Consider the following 22,076-nt stretch of genomic DNA (forward strand, 5'->3'; position numbering starts at 1 on the left):
CTATCTTGATGCACAGTACCACCTCCCTTATCTCCTATCCAGTGATTTTATTCCGTCCCTCTACACAACTGTCTTCTTCGAAAAACAAAATATTGATGTTGCTGGAAATTTGAGATTTGCTGTTCCTTTCTTCAATTTACACCTTCATATTTTCTTATATCCAGCAAATCATATTTATTGCAAAATTTCCTCCCACTCCCCGGACCTTTCTGTCACACCCGAATACGCCCAACGTGTCCAGTCGGCCCCTTTCTCCGGATTGCCCCCCTTCGCGAATCCCTCACCCCGAATCTCTCCGATCCACGCTTGCCCGCCGCCCGAGTCTCTCCGAGATTCTCCGATCCCAGCACGCCCGCCGCCCGATTTTCTCCGATCCCCGCACGCCCGCGGCCTGCGTCTTCCCGAATCCCTCCGATCCCTGTTCGCCCGCCGAACGAGTCGTCCCGACTCGCTCCGATCTGCGCTCGCCCTTCGCCCGAGCGTTTCCGAACGTTCCCGAAGCGCTTGCGGAAGTGCGGCTCGGGCTCGGGCTCGGTCGCGGTGTCAAGGAGCTGGAGCCAGAGCAGAGTTTGCTCGCTTGGAAGATGGGAAACTCTCGCCGAAGGGCGCTGCATTTCTTTTAACTTGATGCCCATGCAGTCTCTTCTATTGACCCCTTCCTCTTCATTCTAAATCTAAGAGGCAGGTAAGAAGATCTTGTGGTGTTTTCTTTTTCTTGTCAAAAAGAACATGTTTTTAATTGCCATTCTCTGCATCCTCCCCCTGTCCGGCCTGACTGAGTCGGGCATAGGCCACTATCCTGTCAAATAAAAATCAAATTTACACCACCCCCATTCTTTAAACCCTTGCTGATAACCTTCAAACCTGCAATGATGCTGAATTAGGTCTTCTTTTCTGTATTGATTTTTCTTATTATGTTTCTTGTCTTAAAAGAAGCTTCCCAAGGTTATATTCCTGAGCCTTCAGTAATCCACTTTACTGGTATTTCCTCCTTTTATAAACCTTTTGGGCTGCTTCGTCTCAAATACTGGATCCGCTGTGAACTCAAAATTTAAATGTCTCGCAGAGGAGCTCACTACATCTTGAAATTCAGCAGCAGATTGCAATATTTTCAGGTGTCTACAGTGAAGAGAGAGCTGCTAGGTCAGGGGGAAATCGTCATTTTGAAACGAATCCTTGGCAAACAGTTGAGATTATAATGTGATCAGTGTGTATGTAAGTGTATAATTCCATTGCTTATCACTTTTTACAAGCTGTATCAAATTATATGAAGGGAAGCAAACAGATTTTATCCAAGCACTATTCAAGTATATCTAAATTTAATATAACCTAGCTAATTATATTCTTGCGTAAATCTTTGTAATTTGCTTTTGTAAACCAGCAGTATGCAATAACAATAGACAGTGCTGTAACTTAATGGATTTACACTAAGAATCAGTATTAGTGAACAATCAGTTGTGAACAATGCCCACCTTTATCTGGCAAAAAGAGAGTAATTTGGTAGTGAGCATTTAACAATGATAAATATGCCTTATTGGTCAGCACTCTGCACATCATGGTTGACATTTTAGAAGGATGTTGTGTGTCATGAATATGCTATAAGAGCATGACCACCAAATGCATTGGCTTGAAAATTAACACAAACAAATAATAACCTGGAGGTGACTGAAGCGTGACATTTGCTGTAGAATGCTCCTACACACAAGAAATAACTCCTGACAGTTCCCAGTCCTATTGGCTTGTTGTCTATAGCCTTGACTTTGAGTCCTGTTATCTGCAGTGATGCATTGGATGTTCGTCTTTCAACATTTAAAGACAGCATTGTTCATATATCTGTAATCTCACTATGTTGAAATTAATTTATTGCATACATCATCTTCAAGCCACACGTGACCAAGACCTTCAGGTTGTTGAACATCTAATTTCTATCCTGATTTAACTTGACAGCATCTTTGTTGAATTTGCCCAATTTGATACAATTTTTGGACCTAAAAATATCCTACATGATTTATGGAGCCAAGTCATTCATCTTCTTTGATCAATTGCAGACGTAGTGGTTTAAAGACTGTTTCAGGAACTATTTGCAGAGTTATGGGAATGGGTCAGGTCAGTGTGAATAATTGGATGGCTCTTTCAAAGAACCAATGCATGTGTGCATGATGTGCTATAGGCTTCTTTGGTTTTGACTACGACCAATATTTCGTCTACCTTACTGAACAGTTTCATCATATATTGTCCCTTGGGACTGAGGGTGGTCCATTTCTACACTGGTTTGATAGGTTCTAAGATGACTGATAAATCCACTGCATGATCTAGAGACTTTATTCTTGCTTCATGCAGGGAGATGGTCTTTGAAGAGTTTGGGTAGACGGGCTATTTGAAGGTTTATGTTCTCGCTCCGAATGTGCATTGATTTTGCATTTGTACGTTCTGAGCAAAGTCTCTCTGTGCTGGTGCTTTCCTGAAAATGCCTTCTGTACTTTTGTTGACATCTTCGGGGCTGCTTTGAGGACATCCCTTAATCATTTCTCAATCCTCAAGGGTGGCTCTCCTGCAGCACCTGAATACTGGGCCAGTTAGCATGGGAGAGAGGGCCCTGTTATTGTGTTGGTTTTCTTTCTACCAGATTTGGCAGATCTTGCTAGGACACCGCTGATGGTATTTCTGTAATCCTTTTGAGGTGTTTAGCATACGTTGTCCAAACCCCTGAAGAAGTTAGGAATGTGGGAATGTCTGGTGCCCAGTAAACCACAACTTTGGTTCTCATACTCAGAGCTGGTAGGCTGAAGGCAATGATGAATCTTGTCGAGCGGAAGCTCCCAAGATATGGAAAATGGTCCATAGGATCTCGGAGTTGGTCTTAATCAATTTTGATCAGCACTCCTTTGCCCAGATGGTTCCCCCTCACTACTTTGCATTTTGTCTAATGTGTAATCTGTGATGAACGAAGTGCAATTGGGAAATGTTTTGAAATGTCAGATCTTCTAAAATACATGAAAATATATTCCTTGATCTATTTAAGAATGATTTTTGATTTATACATAATGGGTTGGTTTAAAATTCTTATTTTTGTATTATTAAGTGGAAATCCACCTATGTGTAAACTAATTTTAAATTAAAATGTCTTTTAAAATTTATGCAAAACTATTTTCTGGTTAGATTGAGATAAAGTAGTAAGTTCCTTTGTAAATTGAAAAGTAACATGCAAAATCTTCCAAACTGCACCCAGAGTGTTCTTGCATCCAAAAGCTCCAGTTTAATTCTTGGTGTTTTCTCCAAGACCTGGAAATGAGTACAATTAATGAAATGTTCAATAATGATTAATTCACATAGAGTTTGTGGGTAATTTTGTGAGCAGAGCCTGTTTCCAGGGCAATGTTTTTAAAACCAGTGCAAACTCAAGTGGCATTGAGCACAAATTTGCACTTAACATTCTTTGGGATCCTTTACACCACTTCGGCCAATATTGATATTGCAGGAAAAAAAATCCCATTGAAGTCAAAAGAACAATGCAGGTGAATGTCTTTGCACGAGGATCAGTTGAAATGTGGAATTCTGTGTGATAGAGCATTGCTGAAATCCTGTAAGTGGATAGCTATTGAACAATTGTATTACAGAGACATATTAATGGGAATGAGGAACAAGCAAGGGCATTAGATTAGGAAAATACACCAAAGCATTGTTGGAAAAAATTACCCATTTCTCTAACCGTCTGTAATTCTATTTTGAAGCAGATTGTGCAATAGGTTGTAAAATAAATTCATATGAATAGAGATTTACATGATTTTATTTATGAAACATATATAAAGTCTTCCTCCGAGGAATCTGGGTTTGCTGCAGCTTGATTGTAACATAAATAAAAATTATTTTTATAAAGATTCCTTTGATTATATACGATCAATGCACATTTTTACAACATAGTATAGATAGTTCACTTAAGTATTTTTCATTGTAAGTACTTTGCTCATCTTTTATTAACTTGCATTGTTCCAAAGCAGTGTGATGGAGACTCACCACACAGATCTCTGCTCTGTTACTTCTGGAGTACATTGGAGGATACTGACGTGCGTTTGGTAATGTGTGGCAGGATGTCAGTAGGAATTTTTCAGGGAGTATGCAGCTATTGAGAAGCCTTTTAATATAGCTCGGTTTTATGGTTGCTGAAATGAAATAACAATAAATAAACTTTGCTGGCTTTATCCTAGTTATTTGGAAACACCAGAAATAAGAAAGCTCTACCGGTTCACTCTATCAACTGTTGGATATTGCTTTATAATGCTCTGAAGCACCTGAGGACCTTTCATTATATCAACTCAAGTTGTTGTTTCGACTAAGGAAATAAACAAAGTATGACACTAAGCCATATCAAAAGAAAGGTAACCAAAAACTTGGTCAAAGATGGAGGAATTAAAGTCTTAAGTGAAGAAAGCAGGGTAAGGAGGCGGAAAGATGTAGGAAGAGAATTCCAGAGTTTGTAGTCTAGGCAGTTGAGACCACAACTTCAAATGATGGAATGATTACAATTGGAAATGCACAAAATGCCAGAATTTGAAGAGCATAAATATCTTTGAGAAGTGTGAGGCTAGAAGATATTACAGAGATAGGGAGAGTGCAAGGCCAGAGAAGGATTTAAAAATTGAGTGAAACTTTTACAAATCAAGATCTGTTTGACTGGGAACCAGCATAGGTCAGTGAACGCAAAAATGAATAGGACTTGCTTTAACTTAAAATGCTGGCAGCGGATGTTGTCATGTTTATGTAGGGAAGAATAGGGAGACCAGCCAGGAGTGCGTTGGAATAATTCAGTCAGATCAACAAAGGCATGGTTGAGGGTTTACTGAATTTAACACTTATTTGTCATCTTGTCTTCCTTGTTTATGAGTTGCATTCACTTGTATGTAGGCACCATTTGGGGCTTTATTTCTTATGTCTAGAAGAAGCAGAAAATGCTGGTTCAAAAATAAATTCAAAAGCCTGTGTAAGGTGATGTGGCTTCACAATATATTTCTGCATAGCAGATAGATAATGGACAGAATGTCTGTATGCAATGAACATTGAATCACAAGTTTTGTATGTATTCCAATGTGAACGCTATACAATGTATGGTCTTGAAAAGTGTTGTGCTGATGGTGGAACAGAATTGCAATGTTCAGAATTATATTTTTAAAGAGAGGTTCTCATTTGAAAATCTAAATTCTGCTCTCAAGAGAAATTCTTTTTAATTGCTTGATGATAATTGGCTTGTGTATCTGGAAAGACAAAGATGGATATGTTGCAGCTTTCTTTGCTAAATCTGTTGTGCAAGAACATTCCCTTGCCTGCAGCAAAAATGATTGGGAAGGGTGGCTCTCAGTAGAGTTTAATATGTTCCTGCTAGGTTCTGGCAGTGGTAAATTCAATAAAATAGGTCCAGAGAGCCTGAGTTTGTGAATTCTGTTTATGCTGCACATTTTTATTTGTTTTCCTTTTTGATAGTATGTTGAAGCAATTGATGTGATGCAGACGCTTGCCATTACTAATGGTTAGATGACAAAAAGAATACATGTACTTAAAAAAAAAAGTTGCTTTTGAATCTTTGGACATGATTACAAGGCAGTGATCAACCTAAAAGGTTGTGTATGTTTTTTTTTTCAAACCATACAAGAGAAGCTAAGGTTTATAACTTAGATATTAACCTCAAGCTAAGATTACAAATGTTCGCTGCAGACAAGATTACTTTAATAGCCATTGAAAAAGAATGACTTAATATTTATTTTTGGAGATCACACTTTCAAGCGTGCCCTTAAAGAACATTGCCTCAAGAGTTAGCAAAGTTTTCTCATTTTTGTACACTAATTACTAACTACTTGATCTGTCTGCAGCGTCACTGTCATATCTCTCTCTCCAGTATCTGTGAATCCACACTGAGAGCAATTAGAGTTGGCGCAATAAAAATAAATTATAGTAGAATTTAATCACTCCTAATATAAAAGCACAGAATAGTTTCTAGTTCTGATATGTGTGCCCACCTATAATATGAATTATTCACTTGTCACGACTCATTCATTTATTTTCTGTATGTTGCCGAAAAGAAAATCTATTAACGAATCACATTTTCTGATCTGTTATGATAGAATTTACAGTTTCAGCTACAGACAGGGGTTTTATTTTGTGTTCAGTCAACCTCTCTGAACATCAGCTGTCAGTAGGATCCAACTCTTCGAGATGTGATGACATTTGTAGAAGCAAACAAATGATTGTACCATAGTTACTTACTAGGGATAGCCAATTATGATTGAAATAAAATATTAATTAGCTATAAAATGTGTGTGTAAGTCACAGAAAAAGTACTGTGTGAATTGAATATATGGTAAGATATGACAGCAAAGAAGGTTACCTCAGAGTACAACAGCATCTTGATCAGATGGGCCAATGGGCCGAGGAGCGGCATATGGAGTTTAACTTAGATAAAAGTGAAATGATGCATTTTTGGAAAGGCAAATCCGGATGGGACTTATACGCCTTAATGGTAAAGTCCTGGGGAGTGTTGCTGCACAAAGAGCCCTTGGAGTGCAGGTTTATAGTTCCTTGGAAATGGAGTCTTAGATAGGATAGTGAAGAAAGTGTTTGATATGCTTGCCTTTATTGTCAGTGCATTGAGTATAGGAGTTAGGAAGTCATGTTGTGACTGTACAGGACATGAGTTCGACCACTTTTTGTGTGCAATTCTGGCCTCCCTCCTATGGGAAGGATGTTGTGAACTTGGAAGGGTTCAGAAAAGATTTACGAGGATGCTGCCAGGGTTGGAGAGGCTGAATAGGCTAGGGCTTTTTTCCGTGGAACGTCGGAGGCTGAGGGGTGACCTTATGAAATCATGAGGGATGGGGGAGTCCAAAAATAGAGAGCATATGTTTAAGGTGAGTGAAGAAAGATATAAAAGGGACCTATGGGACAACTTTTTCACACAGAGGATGATGCACGTATGGAATGAGCTGCCAGAAGAAATGGTGGAGGCTGCTACGATTGCAATATTTAAAAGGCATCGGGATGGGTATATGAATAGGAAGGATTTAGAGGGATATGGGCCAAATGCTGGCAAGTGTGACTAGAGTTTTATAGGATATCTGGTTGGCATGGACGAGTTGGACTGAAGGGTCTGTTTTCGTGATGTATGTCTCTATGACACTGACTTTGTAAGTAGTTCTGTGAATGTGATCAATATGGGCTGTTTATCATATTGTGATTAAGTGTGTTCTAAGTTCATTTTAATTCCATGAATGTAATGCATAATATACATCATTTTCATAACGGTAAATAGTGATTGCATTATACTTTGATCTCTGAAGATTGTAGACTAGATTGGATGTAATGCCAATAAATGTAACTTATCTTTTGATCACTTGAACAAATTTTACATTGTTTTTCCTTTCAAACAGATTGTGTCATATGTCTTTATGTTAATAAGAATGTGAAATTGGAATGCATGCTTCCCAAAGTTAGGGGTGATAAACTACCAAAGGAGATGGGTGAAAGGCTCACAATAACATGAAAACAAATACTGCACTTTACAGGGTTTTCGAACACTTGCATCACCAGCTGTCTTCCAAATTTGAGTGCTGCAAATCTGTAGTAAACATTAATTGGAGTGGAAATTTTCTTATGCACCTGACTCCATTGATATTTCCAACATCAGACAATTAACACAGAATTGAAGCAATAGAGTAAATATTTAACAAAGAGGAATGTATCTGAAAAAAAATGTGCCTGATTCCAACAAGTCTTGTCCCCTCTCTGTAGCTGATCACTGCAAAACATAAAAACCAGGCTGCCGTTAGGAAACTGGCTTTTCCTGCTTTGGAACCTGCTTCCATCAGCCTCAAATACCAAGATCCATATTTTCACATCTCTGACCATGTCAGAATGAAGGCCAAAGACGGACTGGATTCCAGGATTTTCACCCAATTCCCAGCCCCCACAATTTAAGGATGCTTTTAGCGAGACTGCACTTCTGACCTGGTTTCATTGCAGGCCTCTCTTATTACTACAACCCTCGAAGTGTCAATCAACCAGCCTGTAAAATTATCAGTATCAGTAGCTTTGAGCCCTGGACATCTATTTGCTTTGTGCGAAAATGCATTGAGTCATTGACAAAACATTAGGGTAAATAATGGCTTATCATAAAGCTGTTAATCAAGCAATTTTTTTCCTTTATTCCTGCAATATCAACAAATGAAACTTTTTATGGGAATCTTGACTCTCAACCTAGTATGCATTGAGGTTGGGTCGGAGGGGTGTCATACATTTGCATTGGAGGTGGCATGAGACATGTGTAGTAGTGTGAGCTGTGAGGGCCATCTTGAGACTGTCTCTGAACTGCTTCAGGGTGTAAATTGAGTTTGAATGGGTGTGTTTTTGATTTCTTCTGAAATGGGTCTGCCAAATTATGAATTTTCCTGATTCCACTCCCCTTGTCAGAAATGGAAAATCCTGCCTCAAATGCCTGCTTTCAATACAAGGTACGCAGTACATTTCCGGAGTCGTTGATTGTGCTTCTGCTGGATTGCATATGCGGTGACTTGCTGTCCCCTTGTCTTGTGTTGCTTGCAAAGGAGGAACTGGCCAGAGGCTTTGCCTTTCTCCACCTCCTTCTCTGTTTCTCTTCCTCCCATTCTATTTTCTTCCTTGTCGACCTCCCTTCGCCCAATTTCCACCACCCCACTCCCATGTCTTGTTTTTGCCAGCCATCCCCAGACCCTAGTAAGTCTTTTTGAATAACAGTGTGGATACCTAGTGTTGCTCCAATAATACCCTGGCTGTGACTTGACAGCAGTGAAAATTGAGAGCCCTGTTTTCTCAACAATTAAAATGGTGGCCTAATATTTTGAATGTTGCTTCATTTTGATTTATCCATTAATAACAGGCAGTTTTAAAATCCTGTTCCTGCTGTAACTTTAGAACTTTACAGCTAAGGAGTGGTGGTAACTAAAGACGAAAGGATATGAAAAATAAGAATGAATGGATTTGATCATTTTTGTGGTGTATATTTAATGTAATGACAGCAGAATTTAGCATGTTAGTTTTCTACACTTCAAAGAGAGATTAGTTTCCTTTATTGTTGTGAACTAGATTTTTTAGTTTAATAAGAAGCTCAAATTATAAATACTAGATCCTGTTTTTAAAGCATATACTTTATGAATTGTTCTTGTCATTCATTGCAGAATTGCTGCTGGCCAACCAGAATTTTGCAAAGCTGTTTCTATTCTATTGTGACGGTAAAGACTGGCTGAATTGTATGAAAGTAACTTATGATGCATTCCAAATTGAGTGACTAGCTACAGACATTGAAGTGCTACACTGACATTGGTTTCACGGAATGTGTTCTTACCTGTTGGTTGATATTCTCAAGGGTTTTCATGGTCTGATATTATGTGAATCTATCCTGTTGTTTCAGTCGTGATTTGCAATTCTGCCTTCAAAAGCATGATCAGTTTAAAACTAAAAAATTTCATATCTTTTTAGTGACTGAAGATTTTTGTGAAGATTTCCAAGGATTTTGTCTTGTGGTTCCATGTGAACTTCTTTCTGTGAAGACTGATGTGAATATAGGGTGATAAAGCTTCCTTTCCATGCATTAGCTCGGTGTCAATATTAGCACAATGATAGTACTATTTCCTCTGGGCCAGATAATCAAGGGGTTAAGCCCCACTCTAGAACCTTGAGCATATTATGCAGGTAAATACCACAGTGCAGTGCTGAGAGACTACTTCAGGTAGAGGCATCATGAATGTTGATCTGAGGCCCTGGGTGCCCTTCTAGTACATATAAAATATTTTATGTATATCTTCCATTGTTATTTGTGGATGCTTGTGTGCAAATTAGTTGTTGCATTTTCGTGTGTTACAAGTGTGATTCATTTCATTGATGGTGAATGCTCTCGGATGCCCTGTGACTTGGATGGCTGCTATATAAATGCAGATATAGTAATTTCCTTTTCTTTGTTGGCTTCATTGATATGCAAACCATCTGGCTGTGGAAATCTGTGAGGCAGTTAAAGAAACTAAATGACAAATATTATTTCACTTATTTTGGAATATGACAGTACAATAGAATCGAGTAAAATATTAGGAACCAGAAATGGGGAGACAGTCAAAGCCTACACTTTGTATCCACATTCTATTTACCTGACCATGGGGTTGATTAAGACTTTGCAGTTACATTTACAGTGTTCAGAACAGTGTTGTTTTTGACACATTACTTTCTAAGTTTTTCTTTCAAAACATTTACCTTGATTTTCATTAACGGTATTTTGCAGTTATAACTATGCAGCAGCCGCTGCTTTATCTACCAGTGTGTGGATGATCTCCAGAAGTTAGCTATTTATATAGTTGATACATTAAATGTATTCTTCACTTAATGGAGCTTTAAATGTGCTTTAAACAGATTGTCCTGGCATCACCAAATATCAAAGAACAGGCGGGATTGTATATCAGACATTGACATAGCTTTGGGTTCTGTTGTTGGTTTGTAATGAGTGATGATTTAGGTTAGAGTTTCAACTATATGGTTCCTTTATTAAAAATTATTTTAATCGACCTGCTCAAACATGTCATGACACTGAGGCATTGCGGATCTTCTAGTTGAGATTTAAGGACACTGCTGCCAATCATACAGAAAAAACATTAAGGTATTTTAAGTGCATGTTGCATTTCTGTGATCCTTTGTGTGTGTTTAAAAATCACTGTAACGGAAGTCCACCCAAACAGTTTTATATTTTTTAAAATCATTTTCTGTCATTTAAAATCGTATTGATTTAAAAATACTTGTCTTTCTGTGGTAAATGCATTTTCATCCATATGATGCAAACTTTACTAAGTTACCACTCATAAAATGTCAATCATTTTCTTTAAAACATTCTGTTAGCGTGCTGATTCATAGTGGGTTACATGTATGATGACTGGGGTAGGGGCTTAAGCGGAAATTTGAGGACAGATCAATTCTCAAATTCACAGCTCCGACAGCAATTTCTAATTGGCAGTTGCCATAAAACAGAAATTTAATTCTTTTGCCTGGAACCCATTTTGTTTTGTCTGTGTTTTTATTGCTAAATGATGGGAAAAAATGTTTTAAGTTATGGAGAATATAGTTGAAGCTGGCTTCCAAGCTAGAGAACAAATAAAACATTAATTTATTGAGTTGCATAGGAATCCAGAGGTAAGGCCACTGTTTCTGAAGGGTTCTCTACATTTTGTTGAGAGAGCAAGTATCTTGGATATTCTTTGAAAAATAATTTGTGCCGTAACTTTTGCTCGTCCTGAGAACCAATTAGAGCCATTGAACCTATATTGAATAGGATGGAATATCAACGGTTACTGCTTAGATTTTAGGAGACTAACCGCGATTTGGTGACACCTGATAGTGTATCAGTTCTTTTTTACATCAGATGCAAAAATTGGATGCTATATCTAAAATGAAATAGAACTGAGGGTGAATTTTTAGGTCCTGATTAGAACAGACACAGAAATGGACAGGCATGGAATTTTTTGCTGCTAATTGGCTTGCCAGCACCTGGGCTTTAAATCACTCTGGGCCGTTTTTCCTGAGGTGGGAGGAGGCTGGGGGGCTGGCTACCTGCCTGCAAGCAACAGGTAGCTAATTTGCCTAATTAATGATATAATAAGGCATATTGTCAGGCCTTGTTAGGAAATTTCCTGCAGGACTTAATGTGCCCAGATGCTTGGGAGCACAGTGAACCTGCCTGGAGGCAGTGCTCCATCTGCAGACTGTATGTCCAGTGTTCCAGGCTTGCTAAGAGATGCTGTTTATCTTCTGCAGCTGCAGGCCACCAATGGAGCAAATCCTGGCTCAGCTGCTACAGGCTTTTTTTTAAATTTTGAAAAAAATTGGAAAGCGGGCAACTCTATCTTAGGGCACCTGCTGCCTCACCTAAAAGGCAGCTTGCTGTTCCTTCAATACCAGAGAGTCTCCTATCAGCTCTCCATCATCATGAGCCTACTTGACCAGCTTAATTAGACACAAGCCCACGGTGTGTCCAATAATTTTCCAAATCGAGAAAAATCTCAGCTGTCAGCAGCCTTCTGATCCGAATTGGACGCTGACACTTGAGTTGATGCCACAGAATGTTTTTTAAAAAAATGTTCAACCAATGTCACTAAATTATCGATCACATTGTAGTTTACATCCAAATATTTGGGATTGTGTTACAAATAGTACATTATGCAAAACTGCAAGATGAGCAACTATGCAGAGGTTTATAGATACTGTTCATAAGACATAGTTGCCAATTTGTGCATGCCAAGATCCACAAACAACAAAAATAACCAGATATTTTTCTTCGTGCTGTCCTGGACAGTCATCTGAGTTATGTGGTTAAGTCTAGGGATGGACCCATGACCTTCTGACTCCGAGACAAGAATACCACAGTGAACTTATTTGTTTCTGTTCCTTACCCCTGAAATCCTTGAAGAAGCAAAAAGGAAACTCTGCCACATGCTTTTCAGGAAGTGTTCTGGTATTATAGTAAAAGAAGGTAGGAACTGCAGATGCTGGAGAATCCGAGACAACAAGGTGCAGAGCTGGATGAACACAGCAGGCCAATCAGCATCATAGGAGCAGGAAGGCTGACGTTTCGGGCCTAGACCCTTCACCCTTGTTTAAAAATAAAACAATATTTCACTTCTAAGGGGTTGGTTGTCAATTGGAAACTCACTATCTAATTTAAGCTACGCACTCAATGTTTATGGCACTTATAAATAATGACAATGAGCCCATTATATCTATCATAAATTGCCTAGGAAATAAGATCAAGCTGTAAGTCAACAAGGTGGATGGTTGGTACGTGAGAGTGAATACAAGGTAGTAATGTTATTTGAGTCTCGCTGATGTCAAAAATCATCAGTCGCAGTTGCAGTTAGTAGCTACTATCTAGACTAGATTTGAGCTGTGAAACCATTGCTGGATATCCATTGCTGTATTTAAACAATCAGCTTGATGGAGTTCATGTGAAGTTTGTGTTCCTTCTGGGATAGCTACGTGTGGTTATATAGCTTAGTTCTATTGATGTATGATGTTATACATACAGAAGGATTAAATTCCTAAATATCTAGATGCATTTTAAAAAGTGGCAGCAGCCAGCATGACTTTAAGAGAGAAAGATCACACTTATTTTTGAGGGTTCTATGAGGAGGTGACAGGCCGGGCAGCTGGGAAAGTGCAGAGGATGTACTGTACATGAATTTTCAGAAAGTGTTTGACAAGGGGGAATTGTTGAAGAAGATTAAAGGATTTGGAGATAGTGCAGGAAAGGTGGAATGGGTGTTAAAGACAGCTTTTCAGTGTGGCTGAAAATGTATTATTGTGTCCTACACAGGCCTGTTCGTCAGCTGTTTCTGTTCAAAGTAGTGACTTTTACATGGGGCTAGAGGGGGCGGTGCCATAATTTGCAGACAATAGGAGGTGTAATGGTCTAAACTGTGCGGTCAGCAGAAAAAGGTCAGTTCTTGTTGCTGACTGGATTTCTGCATTCAACCACAGATGTGCAGACTCTAGAAGCTCCTGTCTGTTTTGCACACTAATGACAGCAAACTCGGACAGGTTTGCAATAGTTACAACCAAAGCTTTATGGCAACATATTATTTTGAGAAGCAAAGGTGGCTGCAAGAGAATATTGATAAGATGGTGAAGGGTGGAAAAGTGGCAGATGGAATTGATGCATGTAAATGAGAAATGAAAAGTTATGTTTTGAATAGAAATAATTATTTTTGATGAGGGCTGTAGAGCAGAGGAACTTGAGTGTTAGGTTAGGAGGACATTAAGAACAGCACTTCAAGTAGATGGGGCTATTAAAAAGATCCAGAGGTGTAAAGTATAAAATATCAGTTGAGAGGAAACCTTAGCAAGATTATGGTTGGTTAACTTTATGAAATGTAGGCTTCCATACTATGCAAAGGCCGTACAATGTTATTCTAATGAAAGATCTTCGACCTGAAGCATTAGCTGTATTTCTACATCCTTAGATGCTGCCAGATCCTGCTGATATTTCCAGTATTTCTTATTATTTAAGATTTCCAGTATCCGAAATACATTGGTGTTGTTTTCATAATGGTGATTCCTGCTAAGATGAAAACTGGTACTGTTTCTATTAAAACAAACGAGGTGATGGGGTAATTTGATCGTAATGTTTAAAATAATGGGATGAAACACAGTAAATAGAGGGTTTAACAATTGAAGAATTTAGCATATAGGGATATTGTTAGGCATATAGGGATATTGTTAGGCATGTAAGAGATTTATTCTAGTGAACAGAGTAAGGTGTAATATGCTTGTGAGGTTGTGAAGTGCATTACTGAAATTACAGTTTGAAGTAGTACAGGGACCGTGCCAGCATCGAAGAATTGTTTGAATAGACAGTAGAAGACAAGAAATGGAGGGATAGCAGATGGAATGAACACCAGGATGACTGGTGGTGTGGGCCAAAAACACTAAGACTGGTGGTTAGATTGAATGCTTATTTCTCTGTAGTTTCTATGTAAGTGGTGTTTGTGAACTATTCATGACTTGACATTGAATTGCTGTATTGAATGATTATTACTGCATAATTTTGGATACTTGAATAGTGATTACACTCAACATTGCAATTACAAATGTTGGCCTTTTCAAATTTCAGTTTTATCTGGAGGGATTATTTAAAGCTGTATATAGGGTAAACTACAAGTGAGAGCCACTGATGGCAGTAGTCGTGGGAACAATTTGAACAAATAGATTGAGTACCATAGAAGTACACTACACAACATAAAAGCACATCAAAAAAGCACAAGAGTGCCTATTTTCCCTGTAAATTGAATTTGAGCTAGTAATCATAATGATTACATTTTGCATGTGTTCTGGAAGCTGGAGGTAATTTTTGCATCTTCTTCCATGGTACATAGTGAAATTGTAATTCAATTAAAGTAAAATCAGGAAATAAAAACTAGTCTAATAGCAACCACATAACCACTGTCGATTGTCATAAAAAATCTTCTAGCTCACTAATGTCCTTTAGGAAAAGAAATTTGTCGTCCTTACCTGGTCTGGCCTACATGCAACTTCAGACCCACAGCAATGTTATTGACTCTTGACTGCCTTCTGGTCCAAGATGGTGGCGGACTAGGGCTCGTGTCCTGGAACTCGTGTGCTCTTTCACGTTTTTCTCCCTCCTCTCTTTTCTTTTTTCTATTTACTTAACTTGTCCTGACCTTGGATGGCATTTGTGGCAGCGCAAGCCCAGCATGCGGACCTCGAGCAGGGCCCAGTGTGGACGAGAGTGAGTCCCTACTTCCTTTCCCGGAGCAAGCACACGACCTGGATTTGGTGGCTGTTACATCGGCGAAGTAGGCCCAGCAGCAAAAGACAGCGCCTGAGGACTTCATTGTTGGTTGGGTCCGGTGCTGGCAGTGACAAAGCAGTGTTCGAAGAGCATCGTGGTAATATCGATGAAGTGGGCTCAGCAGCGAGAAACGTGACTCTGACATTGGTTGGTCCAGTGTAGGAGGTGGTGAGGCGGTGACGAAGTATCAGCCGAGCAGCAAAGATGGTGCCTGGGGATCAGCGACTTCCACTGTTTGTTGGGTCCAGTGTAGATGGTGGTGAAGTGATTGCGGAGGGAGCAGAACAGGCATCGTTGATGTCAATGAGCTGGCTTGGGACTGACCGACTGTCTTCAAGCTATACGTTTCTTTTCTTTTCCGTTATTTTTAAATTATTCAAAACGGTGCTGTTTCGTGGTGACAAATGAAAGCTTTTCACTGTATTTTATTGTACTCCTACTGTAAAATACACGTGACAGTAAAATCAAAATTAAAATCAAATGGTCCCAGCAAACCATTCAGATCAAAGGCCACTTATGACTGGGTCATAAATGCTGACCCAGCCAATGAAGCCCATGTCCTGTGAATGAATTATTAAAAAATGGAGTTAGTTTGGCATGGAGTTAGTTTGGCATCAATTCCCCACTTGCAGTACCCCTCAAGAGTAACTTGTAGCAGTGGCCATCAGCTTTTTCACAGCCACTTTCTCGCCAGCCTCACTTGTGATAATAATTACAATAATTCACTGAGATTTTTCTTTTACACGTTACTGGTTAAAGACTTTGGATTCTGTTCCCTCAAAGAGCTTAGCATTTGTGGTTATGTGTAAGACCACACCCAGGAGTCACAACGGATTAGCCCATTCAAACTAAGTGCATTTGTATTTTAATGAATCAAAAAGAGGTGACACGGAGTTGGCTCAGTTCACCAAACAAGCTTCAACACGATTAACTCTGTTTGGGCACCACTGTTACAGGGAAGAAATACACCCTTCAATCACACAAAAAGAAGTAAAACATCAGCAATACTGCTCCAATGTCACCCGAAAGGGGAAAAAAAAATTACAGCAAGTTCCCTGGGACACAAGTGCAAAGCAATCCGTTCCGAGGAAGGATCACTGAACCCGAATCGCTAACTCTTATTTCTCTCCACAGATGCTGCCAGACCTGCAGATCTTTCCTGCAATTTCAATTTTTGTTTCTGATTTCCAGCATTCGTAGTTCTTTCAGTTTTTATTTTACAAAGCAAACAAGGGGAGGCAATGGCCTCATGGTATTATCACTGGACTGTTAATCCAGAGACCCAGACAACATTCTGGGAACCCAGGTTTGAATCCTGCCACAGCAGATGCTGGAATTTGAATTCAATAAAATATCTGGAATTAAGAATCTAATGATGACCATGAATCCATTGTCGATTGTTGGGAAAAACCCATCTGGTTCACTAATGTCCGTTAGGGAAGGAAACTGCCATCCTTACCTGGTCTGGCCTACAAGTGACTCCAGACCCACAGCCATGTGGTTGACTCTGAACTGCCCTCTGGGCAATTAGCGATGGGCAATAAATGCTGCCCAGCCTCATCCCGTTAATGAATAAAAAAATTTAGTTTGTACACAGAGGAGTGGTTCCTTGCCTTGTCTCTCACTTACAAAGTGGTGCCACTCAAGCGACCTCAGTCTAATGGGCAGTGAAGAAGGTTATCTAAGAATACAGTAGGATTTTGATCAACTGGGCCAGTGGGCCGAGGAATGACAGAAGGAGTTTAATTTAGATAAATGTGACGTGTTGCATGTTGGTAAGACAAACCAGGGCAGGACTTACACAGTTAATGGTAGGGCTCTGGGAAGTGTTGTCGAACAGAGATCTGAGGTGCAGGTACGTACCTCCAAGAAAGTGGCATAATAGATGGACACGGTGGTGAAGAAGGTGTTTAGCATGCTTGGCCTCATTGGTCAGATTGTTGAGTACAGGCGTTGGGACATCATGTTATGGCTGTACAATACATTAGTAAGGCCATATTTAGAGTACTGCATACAATTCTGGTCACCCTGCTGTGGAAAGGATGCAAAAAGAGTTTTACAAGGATGTTACTGAGACTGGAGGCTTTCAGTTATAAGGAAAGGCTGGGACTTTTCTCCCCGGCGCATAGGGACTCCAGCATCGGCAGTTCTTGCTATCTCCACTCAATTTTCAATTCAATGTGTTTATCTTAAAATGGCAGTCACCTTTGTATTCTGGTTCCCTAACCTCTTCTAACTTGAAAAATAACAGTTGGTCCAGGGGTTAAAGAAGAACATAATGCCTGGAACAACATGTGAAATGAAAATGACAGAAAATAAGACAGCAGGTCCTGTTGAATTTATTAAGTCAATTATTTATTGGTCACGTAGAAACAGAATAAACCATTCAGTCATTTTGAGCACTTCTGTCATTCAGTTAGAATATGACTAATCTGTACCTCATTCATCTTTCCACCTTTGCTTCATAGGCCTCAATACCGAACAAAAATCTATCTGTCTCTGTACTTAAAATTTAATTTGACTTAGTACCTCACAGCTTTATGGAGAAGTAAGTTCCAATTTCGGATACCATTTGTGTGAAAGATGTTTTCTGCTTTCATTTCTAAATTGTCTAGTTCTAATTTTAAGAATATACCCTCTAATTTAGCATTTCCCTATTAGAGGAAATCATTTCTCTGTATCTAATCTGTCAAGTCCCTTTTATCATTTAAAAGACTTCACTAAATCACTACTTAACATTCTAAACTCGAGGAAGCACAAATCAAGTTCAACCTGTGTTCATCAATTAACCCTTTGAATGCTGATATGATTCTTACAAGGTATTTTACTCCTGAGATTCCATGCTCAAAGCTGAAAGCAGTACTTCACGTGAAACCTGTCCACTGATCCTAGTATGTTTCTTAGGAGAGTATCTGTTTATGGTAAAATATGCTATAGCAGAAGACAAATTGTTAAATTTTGGGCAACTAGGATGCCGCAGGTTTCATCACAAATGGTTTGAGGTATAAAAAATACAAGACATTATTAAAAAGGGCACATTTGTGAACTTACTAGTGCGCCATAAACCTCTGTTATTTTACTTCTGCTTTAAACCTGAAGACATCCTGATGGCAGCTTGTATAGGAAATCTGTGGTCTTTTAGTGACATCATGAATGGGAACAGTTGTGGGCAACACTCAATTCATGACATCATTTGAAACCAACAACTACTTACATTTATATAGCTCCTTTAATATAGTCAAACATCGCACAGTAAATCACAAGTACATAATCAAAATTTGACAACGAGCCACTTGGGAGATATTAGGGTTTATAATCCAAAACTTAATCAAGGAGGTAGGTCTCAAGGAACATTTTCAATGAAGAAAGAGCAATCTAAGGAGAGAATCCCAGCGTTAAGATCATGGCAACTGGAAGCATGGCTATCAATGGTGCAGCAGTTAAAATTAGAGATGCTCGGAAGGATTGAGAAATGCACATATCCTAGAAGGTTAAAAATGTAGAAGCATGATAAATATGCAACACAGGGACATCCCTTTAGCTCATTGTGTCCCTGCCAGCTAGAACAAGCTATCTTGCCTTCACCAACTTTACAGTCTGTAACCATAGGTTATATTTTGAATGTTTCCAAGTTTCTTTTTCAAAGCAATGAGATTTTTATTCAAAGCAACAAAGATTTTTATCTTTACTACCCTTTCAGGACATGACTTCCTGTTCCTCACCACCCTCTAGGTGACTGAAATCAATTCTGTTCAATTCCACTTTAATCTTTTACAAATTCTAAAAGTTCCCTCTATGATCTCTGGTTATTGACCTTCCTCCTAAAGGAGCTGGTTTGTTGATCTCCACTCCATAAAGCCTCCATATAATTCTGTACATTTCAATTAAATCTCTCCTCCGCCTCCTCTTCCAAAATCCAAAACTTGATCAAGGAGGTAGGTCTTAAGGAACATTTTCAAGGAGGAAAGAGCAATCTAAAGAGAGAATCCCAATGTTTAAGGTCATGGCAACTGGAAGTACCCCAACCTACCTAATCTTTAGCCAAAAAGTTGTATTCTTGGTAATATTTTCGTAAATCTCCTCTGTATCCAATGTAGTGCAGTCATATTCTTTTCATAATGTGGCAACTTTAACTGTTCTTTAACTGTTTGGTAGCTCTGGCAGTTCCTTAGCTGTTGCTTGACCCATTTTGTACAGTTCCAACAGTGTTCCTGTACTTTCATGCTGTACTTTGGTTAATGGAGATAAATATTCAGTATGATTTGACCTTAACTGTCTTTCATGGATCTTTGGACATGCCTCCCAAATATATCTATTCCATCACACATCTCTGTATCCTAGTATTTTTGGTATATTCACTTGCTTTGTCTGCATTACCTGTAACTCCTTGGTTGAATGCCATTTTTCACTATGCTGCCAACCCTACCAGTTGTAAATGGCGCTGGGTAAAAAGGTTAGTGCATTAGGAAAGACTTAGAGTTTAGGGTAATAAATAAAAGCACGGCTGGATGATTGGTTAATGGATGCAAGTCAGGGTTTTGGGATAAATTGGCATTTCCAAGTTGTCAAGCTGTAATTAGTGGTGTGCTGAAAGAATCAGTACTGGAACCTCAGCTATTTGCAGTATATTAATGACTTCGATGAAGAGAATGAGAGTAATCTATCCAAGTTTGCTAGTGATTTTAAAAAAAATCAAAATGGGACTATAAGTCCTGAAAAGAAATTTCTTTACTGGATGTCACATTTTAGAGTTGTTTTTGCTGTTGCAATTTCAAGTACCACATAATTTGTCATTTGGCGCTGCTTTGCAAACTTTGTCCCACTATAGCCCCATTTCAAGGCTTGAAAATTGTCATGACTCTTCAAAAGCGGACAGGGAGCTAGGGAAAATGGGCAGACCTCTGTGGCAGCCATTGCTACTTTGGTGTGCCACACCCATTTTGGGAATCCGTCTTGAGGTCTCTATTGGAATTTTTAGCAAATGTCTTAGCATTCACATTTCAAAAACTTCAGTTTTCTTTCATAGGTTTTTACTTATTACAAGGTGACATATGGAGTATATTAAATCAACACTTAACACAGCCTTTATCAAATGTCAGACATCCTTTTATTTTACACTGGTGGGAAGATAAACTCTATTGGTAAAGCACTCTCTAATGGTAGAGATTCAAGTGGTTTATACACTAGTCTACAATGACAGTGCCCCTCACACAGATATTATTTAAAAGAAGTGAAATTTAGGACATCACAATAATGACACAGGATGGGTACCATCCTGAAATCTAACTTTAAAAAAATGGAGGTCATTCTCACAGCCAAATAAACCCAGACAACATCCAATCATCCCGTCCCAGAAGGAGCTGAAATCTTTCACAGAACGATCAGGTTGGGAACCAGGGATACCTCCCTTGATGGAATGTGTTGATTACAGTTTTAGAAATATCATCACTGAGTGTCTGTCCAGTACAGATTTGCAGGATCCAAAGTAGGTACTAAGCACTAACCATCCAGCAGGACATCCTTAAGAGATGTATTTGTGATATTGTTTACTGGAACGACAACACATCTCCAGTAAAGTTGTTTTGTTGTTTTGGCACTTTGAATGCTTAGTGTCCAAGAATCGTTCAGCATCATGATTGCTGTTCACCTCAAAAGTCTCACTTCTTGGGAAGTGTGGGTTTATTTATGTTGATAGTAGGGATAGAAAAAACATTTTTGTTTTTGTGAAACTTCTAATGTTCATTTTCAAAGATACTCGAATATATTCATACAGGGAATATGAAAAGACACCATGTAGGTATACCAAACAATTAGGAAGGCAAGGGAGCTGTAGTACAAGAATAAGGAGGAAGCCTTGCGCTTTGTTGAGACCATGGTAGACAAACAGGAGGCTGGAAGAACACAGCAAGCCAGGCAGCATGTAGAGGAAAGGAGCAGTCAATGTTTCGGGTATAACTGTTCTTCAGGATCCACATAGTGCCTCAGCTTCTGATTCTGAGAGATCAGAAATATCTGTCCATGCCAGCCCTGGATGTACTCAATGACAGCGTATGATTTTTCTGCTCATCTCAGTCCTAAAAGATTAACATTATTGAGACCACACCTGGAACGTGATGCACATTTTTGGTCTCAGTATCTAAGGAATAAAATACCTCCCTTGGAAGTCGTTCAATGAATGGCCATACTATTGGTCCTGGGATGAGTGAGTTGACTTACGATGTTACGCCAACTAAATTTGGCCTATACTGTGAAGTTTTGCAGAATGGAGTGATCGCATTGAAATGTGCACGATTCTAAATGGGTGTGATATAGAGGCTGTTTCATCTGGCTGGGTAATCTAAAACATGGTGACCCAACCCTAACATTTAAGTGTTAATCTTTTAGGGCGGAGATGAGCAGAATTATCATACTCTGTCGATGAGTACGTCCAGGGCTGACACGGACAGATTTTTTGATCTCTCAGAATCAAAAGTTGAGGCAGTATGTGGGAAAATAGAGTAGAAGCAGAAGATCAGCCATGGCTGTATTACATCTGCAGTGTGGAATCTTGTTTAAAATACAATTCATTACACTCTACGTTAAATAGTTCAAACATCTCAACCTCATTGACCGTACGTGTTATTCCCTCAAGAAATTCAATCAAGCCACATAAGCTTTACTGTAGCAATCCCATGTGGACTATCCTTAATCAATTTGTGCATTTCTGAACAATTTA

At 39.1% G+C, this 22,076-nt stretch overlaps 1 protein-coding gene across 1 annotated transcript in view; it reads left to right on the top strand.

The window, feature by feature from the left end:
* The first annotated feature begins 515 nt into the window (after positions 1 to 515).
* Positions 516 to 22,076, top strand: part of LOC109912512 (zinc finger DHHC-type palmitoyltransferase 7) — a 63,323-nt gene continuing 41,762 nt past the window's right edge. The window contains 1 exon segment of the mRNA XM_048606012.1: positions 516 to 685. The gene's annotated coding sequence lies outside the window, so the exon portion shown is untranslated.

Source organism: Rhincodon typus, chromosome 15 (genome assembly GCF_021869965.1).
Source record: "Rhincodon typus isolate 14 chromosome 15, sRhiTyp1.1, whole genome shotgun sequence".
Taxonomy (NCBI): domain Eukaryota; kingdom Metazoa; phylum Chordata; class Chondrichthyes; order Orectolobiformes; family Rhincodontidae; genus Rhincodon; species Rhincodon typus.